This window comes from Alexandromys fortis, unplaced genomic scaffold, assembly GCF_014885135.2.
Source record: "Alexandromys fortis isolate MF-2015 unplaced genomic scaffold, M_Fortis_MF-2015_v1.1 scaffold_30, whole genome shotgun sequence".
Taxonomy (NCBI): Eukaryota; Metazoa; Chordata; class Mammalia; order Rodentia; family Cricetidae; genus Alexandromys; species Alexandromys fortis.
The window spans coordinates 1,504,476-1,513,789 of record NW_026067922.1 but is presented as its reverse complement, the minus strand read 5'-3'; positions in this window follow the sequence as shown (position 1 = coordinate 1,513,789).

Genomic DNA, 9,314 nt, shown 5'->3' with positions numbered 1-9,314 from the left:
GTGCATGCCAGAAAGCATCTCTCATACCAGCCACATACGAGATGAATGTTCTAGAACTTGCCAGTGATACCTCACCTTTATTGCATGCTTGTGTCTCCTTTTTGTTTAAAATGGGAACAGCAAGTTGAATGAATTTAATAGGCTTATCCATCATTTGTGAACACTGCTACTGAGCTCTGAATATGGGTAGTTTTATATCAAAATTTATGTTCATTATACCACGTTTTTCATGTACCATACCCAAGGATTCATCCTTCCTGGCGTCATCTGTATTGAACATTTCCCCTCACAGGGAAAAAAAAAACACTCAATTGTTTACCCAAAAATTAGATAACAATTGTCTCCCTACAGCATAGTTTTGCTTGGTGAACTAGACATTGTTGACATCCACAGTTCTCATCATGGTTGAACTCCGCACCTACCACAGATTTCCAAAGAAATAAAAGAAACAGATGTTGCCCTTCCCCTCTGCTGAACTTAGAATGGAGTTGAGGTAAGAGTTGAAAATTGTCTATTACCTCTTTATGTTAGAAACCCACATGAGTGACCGCAGATCCTTGGGAATGTGTCAAGTAAAGGGAGGATAGTTGGGGCCATTATGTCAGGAAATACAGCAAGGCTGAAAGAATCTTTGTTATTACTTCTGAGACAATTGTGGTTCGGCCAGAATGAGATGTGGTAAGACCCTGAAAACAAGAAGAGACATAAAACCCTGACTGCAGAAGCAGAATCAAGCACAGTTATCAAAGTGGCTAACCCTGTGATTAAGATTGTTTATGTTTAGAACTGGCAGAAGAGATTGTATTCGTAAGGGTTCTCTAGAGGCAGAATTTATGGAATGAATCGCTCTCTATATATACATAGATTAGATATAGATATGGGTATAGATAAAGTTATAGATATAGATAGATAATATATGGAAGGGTAGAGGATAGATGAATAGACAGATAGATAGATAGATAGATAGATAGATAGATAGATAGATAGATAGATAGATAATAGATGTCTTGTTAATAGCTCAGACATTAATAAGTGAAATTACCAGTCATTCCAAGAATACATGCATTTTGTTTATTTACAATTCTATACACATGTTACTATAGGTAAGACAAGCAAAATATGTTAAAGGAATTAATGAGTATGAGTTCCAGTATTTCCTTTCCTGTTTACTTGAAACAATTTTTAGGAGAATGCACACTCTATTTTAGGAAGAGAAAGAACTTAGAGTCACTAGCACATCCCAGATGGGTAACTGTCACGTCTCCCATACACAGAATGAATGCTCTAGGGGTTACTTTTGCTATCTCATCTCTAATTCTGTGTTTGTCTATAGGACTTCACATGACCTGCCCTGCCTCAACCATCTCCCCTCCTTAGATAGTCTACCTCCTAATTTATATTACCTGTCACTTTAATATCTTTACCTGAGTGCCTTTCCCCCTAAGTGTTGCTAATGCAGAAAATTCATTAAATATGGATTTCTAACTCCCAGAGTCCAAAGTCAAAAGTTATTGATGAAAAGTACTGTGACTGGGAATTCTTAACCCCACAGGGAATGAAACAGAGCTAAACAACTGAAAGGGGCAACAATGACTTGTTTCATGTGATGGCATGAGATGAGGTCCCCAGAGGACTCATGGCAGAAGACAGGCGGGAGAGGAGAAAGAGTGCAGTCTGTGAGTCCTGCATCACCCCGCCAACCCACCACCAGCAGCGCAGCCAAAGAATCCAAAACTACGGGAGCTTGCTCTAAAAGTTATCAATTCTATGAGGGAATAAGAAAAGCCAGCCTGACTCAAAAAAAAAAAATAGCTTCCTGTAGAGAGGGAGATGAGAAAAAATAAGAGCCTTAGGGGGCAGATCTGAATCCCTAGGAATCAAATAAAACACATTGGGAGGTCAAAGAGATGACCTTGATCTAGGTACAATTTACTTTCAGTAAGTCAGTAATTAGTATCAATTACTCAGTAATTGGAAAATGGCAAAGGTGGTGTGCACACATGGCTTTCTTGTGAGTAATAGAATGAGAAACAGGAAAGCGTTGAGTTCTTACATCATAAAAACTCTGTGAAACCACATAAACTGTGAGTGTTCTAATTAACTCAGATGATAATATGCTATTGTTTTGCAGACATTGATTAGCCTTCGGGTGATTGAAATCAATGGGTAGACTTGTTATTTTAATATAGGAAATTTAGATTTCTTTTGTGTGTTCTGTGAAAGACTAATTTAAAACATTTTCTTACCATTTTTATGTACGTCATGACTTATGATTATTAGATTTTTAAATGCTTAAAGTTAATTTAAAATTCTAATTCTCTGAGAATTCAATACATGTATGTGATGATTTTTGATCATATAGACTTTCATTCTTTATGTCTATCTTCCAACTACCTACATATTTCCCTAGCATATTCTCCCCTAATATTCTATCTGTACTCTGTTTCTTATTTAATAACCCATTAAGCCCAATTAGTGTTGTCCATATGTGCAAGGGTGTAGGACTATCCTCTGGAGGATTGGTTAGCTACCAGTGGCCAAATCCTCCAGGACTACGGCTGTGTCAAAAGCTGGCTTCATCAGCATGACTCGTCCATTCCAGGGTATAAGCATGAGGATTAGAATTATAAAGCTAAAGGAATAGAGATATAAGAGGCAGAAACACAGAACAGCAGCTGGAGGGACATTCTGGATGGTGAACACTGAATCTACCTCATTTACTTTCCACATGCTTATATACTACACTCCAAAAAGGGGTGGGGGAGGCAACAGACTTCATTACCCTGATATAAGGGGTAGACTTGAATTCTCTGACTTTTGTTGCAGGTGGAGCAGATCTGCCTCTATACCCAAAATACTAATGAACCACACCCTAGGTCAGAATCTCTCCTTTGTAGCCACACCTGTTTTCAACAACTTTGAGAGGCAAAATAAGCTCAAACTCTCTGACCTTCAGTCAAGGTGGAACAGACCCACAACTCTGTGAGCCCTCAGGGGCCACCATATGGCTGGTGGGTTGAGGAGAATCATTCTTCTTTGAGGGTAACTGTTAGAGATGGCTCTTTCCTAGACTACAATAACATTTCTTTTCTGTTCTATTTCTACACTTGCTCCTTCAAACAATACAAAACCTGCTTTGAAAGTCAGGGCCAGCTTTATCTATTAAGCAATTGGCTCAGGGTTCAGAATAACGTCAGGGATTCATGGACATCATTCAATTTACTTTGAAATCAGAATTTTTAGAATGAACCTTTAGGTCAAAGAAAAATATTAATATGCAATATTAATGTATTCATATTTACCCCAGTGTGATCATAAAATATACATTTTAATATATGTATATATTATACAAGAGGCATCATCCATAAAGGCCAAAGTGCCTTGGGCTCAAGAAAGTCATAATGTGCTACTGCTTGGAATAGAAACTTTCTGGAATTAATATTTTAAGCAACCAAGAAAGTATCATGTATGTATTTATTTTCTCTTCTCTTGGCTATAAATATAATGTGACCAGATACTTCAGTTACTACCGCCTTACTTCCCCCATGATGATGTGAAAAAAATAATTTATTACTTCCTTAAAAATATTTAGGGTTAATTTTATTTCACTAGTCATTATTCTGATCTTTTTTCCTTATATTTTTATTACTTCTTTTATCTTTGAAATTGAAATCACATAGTTTTCCCCTCCCCTGTCCTTCTTTCACAATATTCTATATACCACTACTTGTTCTCTTTCAGATCTATGCCCTCTTTTTTTCCCACCAGTTGTCATTGTGGGCATATATGTGTATGTATATACAAAATATTTTTAAATAAAACCTACTCAGCCTGATTAATGTTACCTGAATATTTTCTGGGCTGATCAAGAGCTGCCATTTTAAATTTCTGGTTTAGTTTAAAACCAATTACTTTGTCTCTCTGATTACATCATCATCTTGAGCTGTGTTCTAGTTCATCAAAACAGAAGTACAACTGGGGTCACAGATATTCTAGCTCTAATATTCCACAGTTTTTTAATCCTCTGATGATGGACTTAAATGTATTCAAAGATACATGAAAAAAACCCTCTAAGGACCACCAGTAGATGGGAAAATACAAAATTCCATATGTCTTTGCTAAGGTCTATTTTCATAGGCAAGAGGATCATGACCCGAGATTTCAGGATTACATTGCATGAGTCAGGATTGGGGCTCATCACTTGATCAAACACTTACTCTCTATGTGTTAAAGCATAATTAACATGAACTTCAAAGGAAGAAGGGTGCTGTAATCAGTCTAAAGAGGACACTAAAACCAGACCTCTCCCTATAGATATGTTCACCAAAAGGACATACCAAGCAAAAGAAATTGTTTTTCATATCTCTCCAAAGACATACATAGGTTTTATTCAAAGATGAGTGTGACATATTTAGGTCCTTCTTTTGGTTTGCTTCAAATCACATTTTGATTTGTATTTTAGAGATTTTCTTTGTTACTTTCCTTTTACTTCAACTACACAAAAAGAAAGACAACCAAGACTCTAGGGGAATATGGTATTTGAGAAAAACTTTCCCTTTTCCCTTGTAGGTCTAGCCAGAGAAAGAATCTGTATTGTTACTCTTTTAGAGAACTGTGTAATTCTACATTTGCCTGGCTTTTATACACATTTTAGAAACATTCACTGCCAAACTAACCTTAGCAACCAGATCTCATGAATTCACTGTCCTCATTTTCCAAACACACACACAAAATGAGTGCCTATGCCCACAGTGTCTAAGCTTAGGATTGATGATGTCCTGATCTAGTCATGAACTGCATTGGTAGCATTTTGTATAACACATAGTAGGTAACAGATGACATCAATCAATCTAATGATCTAAAGCCTTGAATTATGTCCAAAATGAATTTGTAATTAATGAAATTACTTCCTATTTGATTAAATAAAAGTGATTATTTATCATCCACTGTAGGTCAGAACCTTTGCATCAATTTTATTTGCATTATCTATAGTTTATAAATGCATTCATGCATTCTACAGAATAATTGCTCACTTTCTTACTTCAAGGGTAGGAAAATTGAGTTAAAGAAAAAGTGTAAGAGTAATCATATGAGATACAAAGAGGAAGTACCAGGCCTCTATAAGTAGAGATAGCGTGTTCATTTTCCAACTGCTCAGACACGAATAATCACACAAAAACCATATCAACCACAGCACTGTTTGACCAAATATGCAAGTGTATTTCTACCTAGCTCTTACATATCAAACTGACTCATTTCTATTAATCTGTGCACTGCCAGGAGGCTGTGGCTCACTGGGCAAGGCTCTAGCATCTGGTTTTTTTTGTTTGTTTGTTTGTTTGTTTTTTCTTCAGTCAAATGATTCCTCTTTGACTCTACCTACTCTCTATATATTTCTGTTCAGATTCGCTGCCTGGCTCTACTCTGCTAAGCCATTGGCTGGCTGAAACAGCTTTATTCATCAACCAGTATTGGCTTTGTGGGAGCCTAGGCAGTTTGGATGCTCACCTTACTAGACCTGGATGGAGGTGGGTGGTCCTTGGACTTCCCACAGGGCAGGGAACCCTGATTGCTCTTTGGGCTGACGAGGGAGGGGGACTTGATTGGGGGACGGGAAGGGAAATGGGAGGCGGTGGTGGGGAAGAGACAGAAATCTTTAATAAATGAATAAATAAATAAATAAACAGCACATATACAGAAGGACATCCCACATCATTTCCCATTTTGTCTAATTAGAAAGGAAGGTTTTAACTTTAATACACTAAAATTGCATATACCAAAACAGTTGGCAAAATTAAGGAAAATACTCTATCATTTATCCTATCTTTGTGAGTCCAAAATCTTATGTCTAATTTATCTTTTATCATACCCAAGGAAAGTTTTAACTATCTATCTTCAACTCTTTAAAGGCCCCAGAAAAATATACTATTACCTAAGTAAACAGAAAGTGCATTGTAAGCAGCTTCCATAACTTTTAGAATTGACAGAAACATCTTGCTGGCCTGGAAACACTCAACGTTCTTCTGTAACTTTGGGACATCCATCTTCAATATGTAGGTCCACAGTATTTGGTAGACTTTTTCGTAAAACAGGAAATGTGAAGATCTGTTCTGTTTTGTACTGACAAATTTTGTCAGTTGCTGTGTCCTATAGAATGTCTGGCAGTTCTTTCATGAAGCAGGAACCCTAAAGGACTGTCTCACCTTCTTTACACCAGTCATCTTTCTATGGGTCCTGCATGTCTAGTTTATTCAGCATGTCATCAACCAGTCCAGGCAAAAAGGTTTCTTGCCCAAGTGGTTAACCTTGTCACATTGAAGGCAAATTTCATAATGAGTTTCTTTAATGCCCATTGACCTCTCTGAAGTAGATTGGTGCAGATGTGTCTCATTATCATGAAAAGTCCTAAGTTAACAAAACATTAAAATGTCATATTCTGTAGGTCTTTCAAATGTTGAAAATTATCTAACTGAAATTTATCTTTGTATATCTAGAAAACCTAACTAACATGACTACAAGTTTGACTATTATAAATGACTATTAATTTGTAATTTTTAATTATTCATTACAATAAATGAGTTGTATAAACATAATACCTTATAGAAGTGTGGAAATAACATATAACAAAATTGATCTTAAATTTGTATTAATAGATTAAGATCCATACCAATGTAAAGTATTCATCTCTATATAACAGGCCTGTGAGTATCCTCCAGCACCCTGTTAAGAACAGTATTAACTCTATGTTTCTTCCCATAGTACTAACAAGCCCCTAAAAGTACAAGTAGCAACTTATTATTCTTTTTACCTATAGTGGATTACAATGCTTATTGTAGATATGTTTCTCTCTCTCTCTTTCCTTCTCTTTTATTTTTTTTAAATTTTTTGTCTTGGGCCGGGCGGTGGTGGCGCACGCCTTTAATCCCAGCACTTGGGAGGCAGAGACAGGCAGATCTCTGGGAGTACGAGGCCAGCCTGGTCTACAAGAGCTAGTGCCAGGACAGGCACCAAAGCTAACAGAGAAACCCTGTCTCGAAAAACAAAACAAAACAAAACAAAACAAAAAAATTTTTTTTGTCTTGGTAGTATAGGACTCGATGAGTAAAAAGCAGGTAATAGTTGTGGCCATCAATAAAGCTTTCTTAAGTATGTAAAAAGCCATGACAGAGATGTATCAAGAAGAATGGATGGGTTTATATTAGAAAATTTAGCTCTCTGGTATTCTCATGAGGGGACAGTTTTGAGTTAAGTCTTCATGCAATATGAACTAGGTGCAAACCTTACTGATACTGCTAGTAATTTTTGAATAAAAGCAATAAGAAATTATGGAGTCATGAGTTCACTATGGACCAGAACTTCCCTTTTGAGTGCCTCTAAGTTTTGATCTAAGAACCTTTCAAACTCATCTAAGGTTATTATTGATTGTCCTCATCCACACACTTCCTTCCATTTTCCATTTCCACTAAAGAAAGAAAGCTTAATGTTAAGGTGAGATCTCTGCCACTGGCATTCTGACAGAAAATATTCTTTGCTATTTGCCAAAACTCCCCCATTGCCCTTCTTTTATTCTTGGAAGGAATTTGGAAGAAAAAAAGAAGTAAGGACAGAGCTGCTTTCTGGTTCAGTCACTAGATTAGAAAAGTCATTTCAGATTGCACGAGGTGCTTCAATTGCCCTATTTTCCTGAAATTAATTCTAAATTTTATGGGCACAATTTATTTCCCTTAAGTCTCTAATTATGCTTTCAACCCTCTATCTTTCAAACTCCAGCCGTCAGTACCTTAATATGGCGCTATCAGGTGATAGAGCAGAGTTGGGAGTATGGGTGGGAGTTGTAAGAGCAGAAGGCACACCCGCACTTGTGATGGTTTTAAATTGATGCCCCTTGGAGAAAAGCTAAAAGGAAAACCTAATAAGTCACCAAAATAGACCAAAGTAAAGTCTGAAAATTAGTATTTAAGGTATTAGTACAAGGGGCTAGAATAGGAATGACTTAAGAAATAATCAGAAAAGTTCCATTTCAATGTATTGAATGTGGAGTGGGATTCCCATCCAAACAAAGATAATCATGGGAGGTGAAAACATCCTTAGATAGAGTCTGAGTCACTGTTCTATCACCGAGTAGATGCCTTAACCACAGCAACTATTAAAAATGAAAGCATTTCATTTCATTGGACCTTGCTTACAGTTCTGAGGTTTAGGCCATTGTCATCATGGCAGGGAGCCAGTCAGCATGCAAGCAGACATGGGGCTGGAGAAGGAGCTGAGAGTTTGACATCTAGATCCAGAAGCAGAAAGAAGACCAAGAACCTTGAGACTGGCTTGAGCTTCTGAAACCTCAAAGGTCACCCTCGGTGAAAATTTCCTCCAACAAGGACACACTTACACCCAACAAAATCATACCTCCTAATACCTCTCAAGTAGTACCACTCCCTGATGAATAAATATTAAAATACATGAGCCTATATGAACTGTTCATATTCAAACCACCACAGATAGTAAGTCATGCTCAAGGTGTCAATGCTGTGATCTGCATGAGATATACAAAGACATACAGTTCTAAGAAGGAATTGGGTTATAAGGAGCTAGAAGATGACAAAATCATCAAAAGCTAAATCAGTGAATCATCTGGAACAACATCCTACAAGAGGAACGATAAAAGATAATAAGAGAATTAATGTTGGTTATTGAATCAACTCAACTAGTATCAGCTAAGGAACTAAGCCGCTTCTCCCTGGAAGAAGCATTCTACCAGTTTGATTTCACATTTTATGAATACCATCTACACGCGCGCGTGCACACACACACACACACACACACAATCTACCACATGGCAACACAATCTATGACACGATAACATGTGACTGAAAGCCCTAAATAGCATGTGTTCTAAGAACAGAAAGAAAAGAGAAGTAATGCATGAATGGGTACCTGCATGAGGAAACAAGTGAGGAACAAAGTTGTACATTGGAATACTATAGGCAATTCACAGTGTGAAAAAAACAAGCAGGAAGGAATATAGATACTGCCTTTAAGAAACTCATGGACTAAAGACACCACAATTAGGAAAAATCCAAATTCATTGCAGCTGATTTGGTATAAAACTCCAAGCTTCCCTCACAGGGACCTGTATCTTGAGTCTGGGGGCAGAAATATGAGATATTGTCAAAGTGCTCAGCAAAGACACCAAGTGAAGAGCCAGAAGAGGGGTTGATCATACTGGAGTAGAGACAATCTACCAGGAAACACCAGTGCTTTCTTTGGAACACGAACATTCTGCATAAAAATAAAATAAATTGTGTACTTAGAAGAGT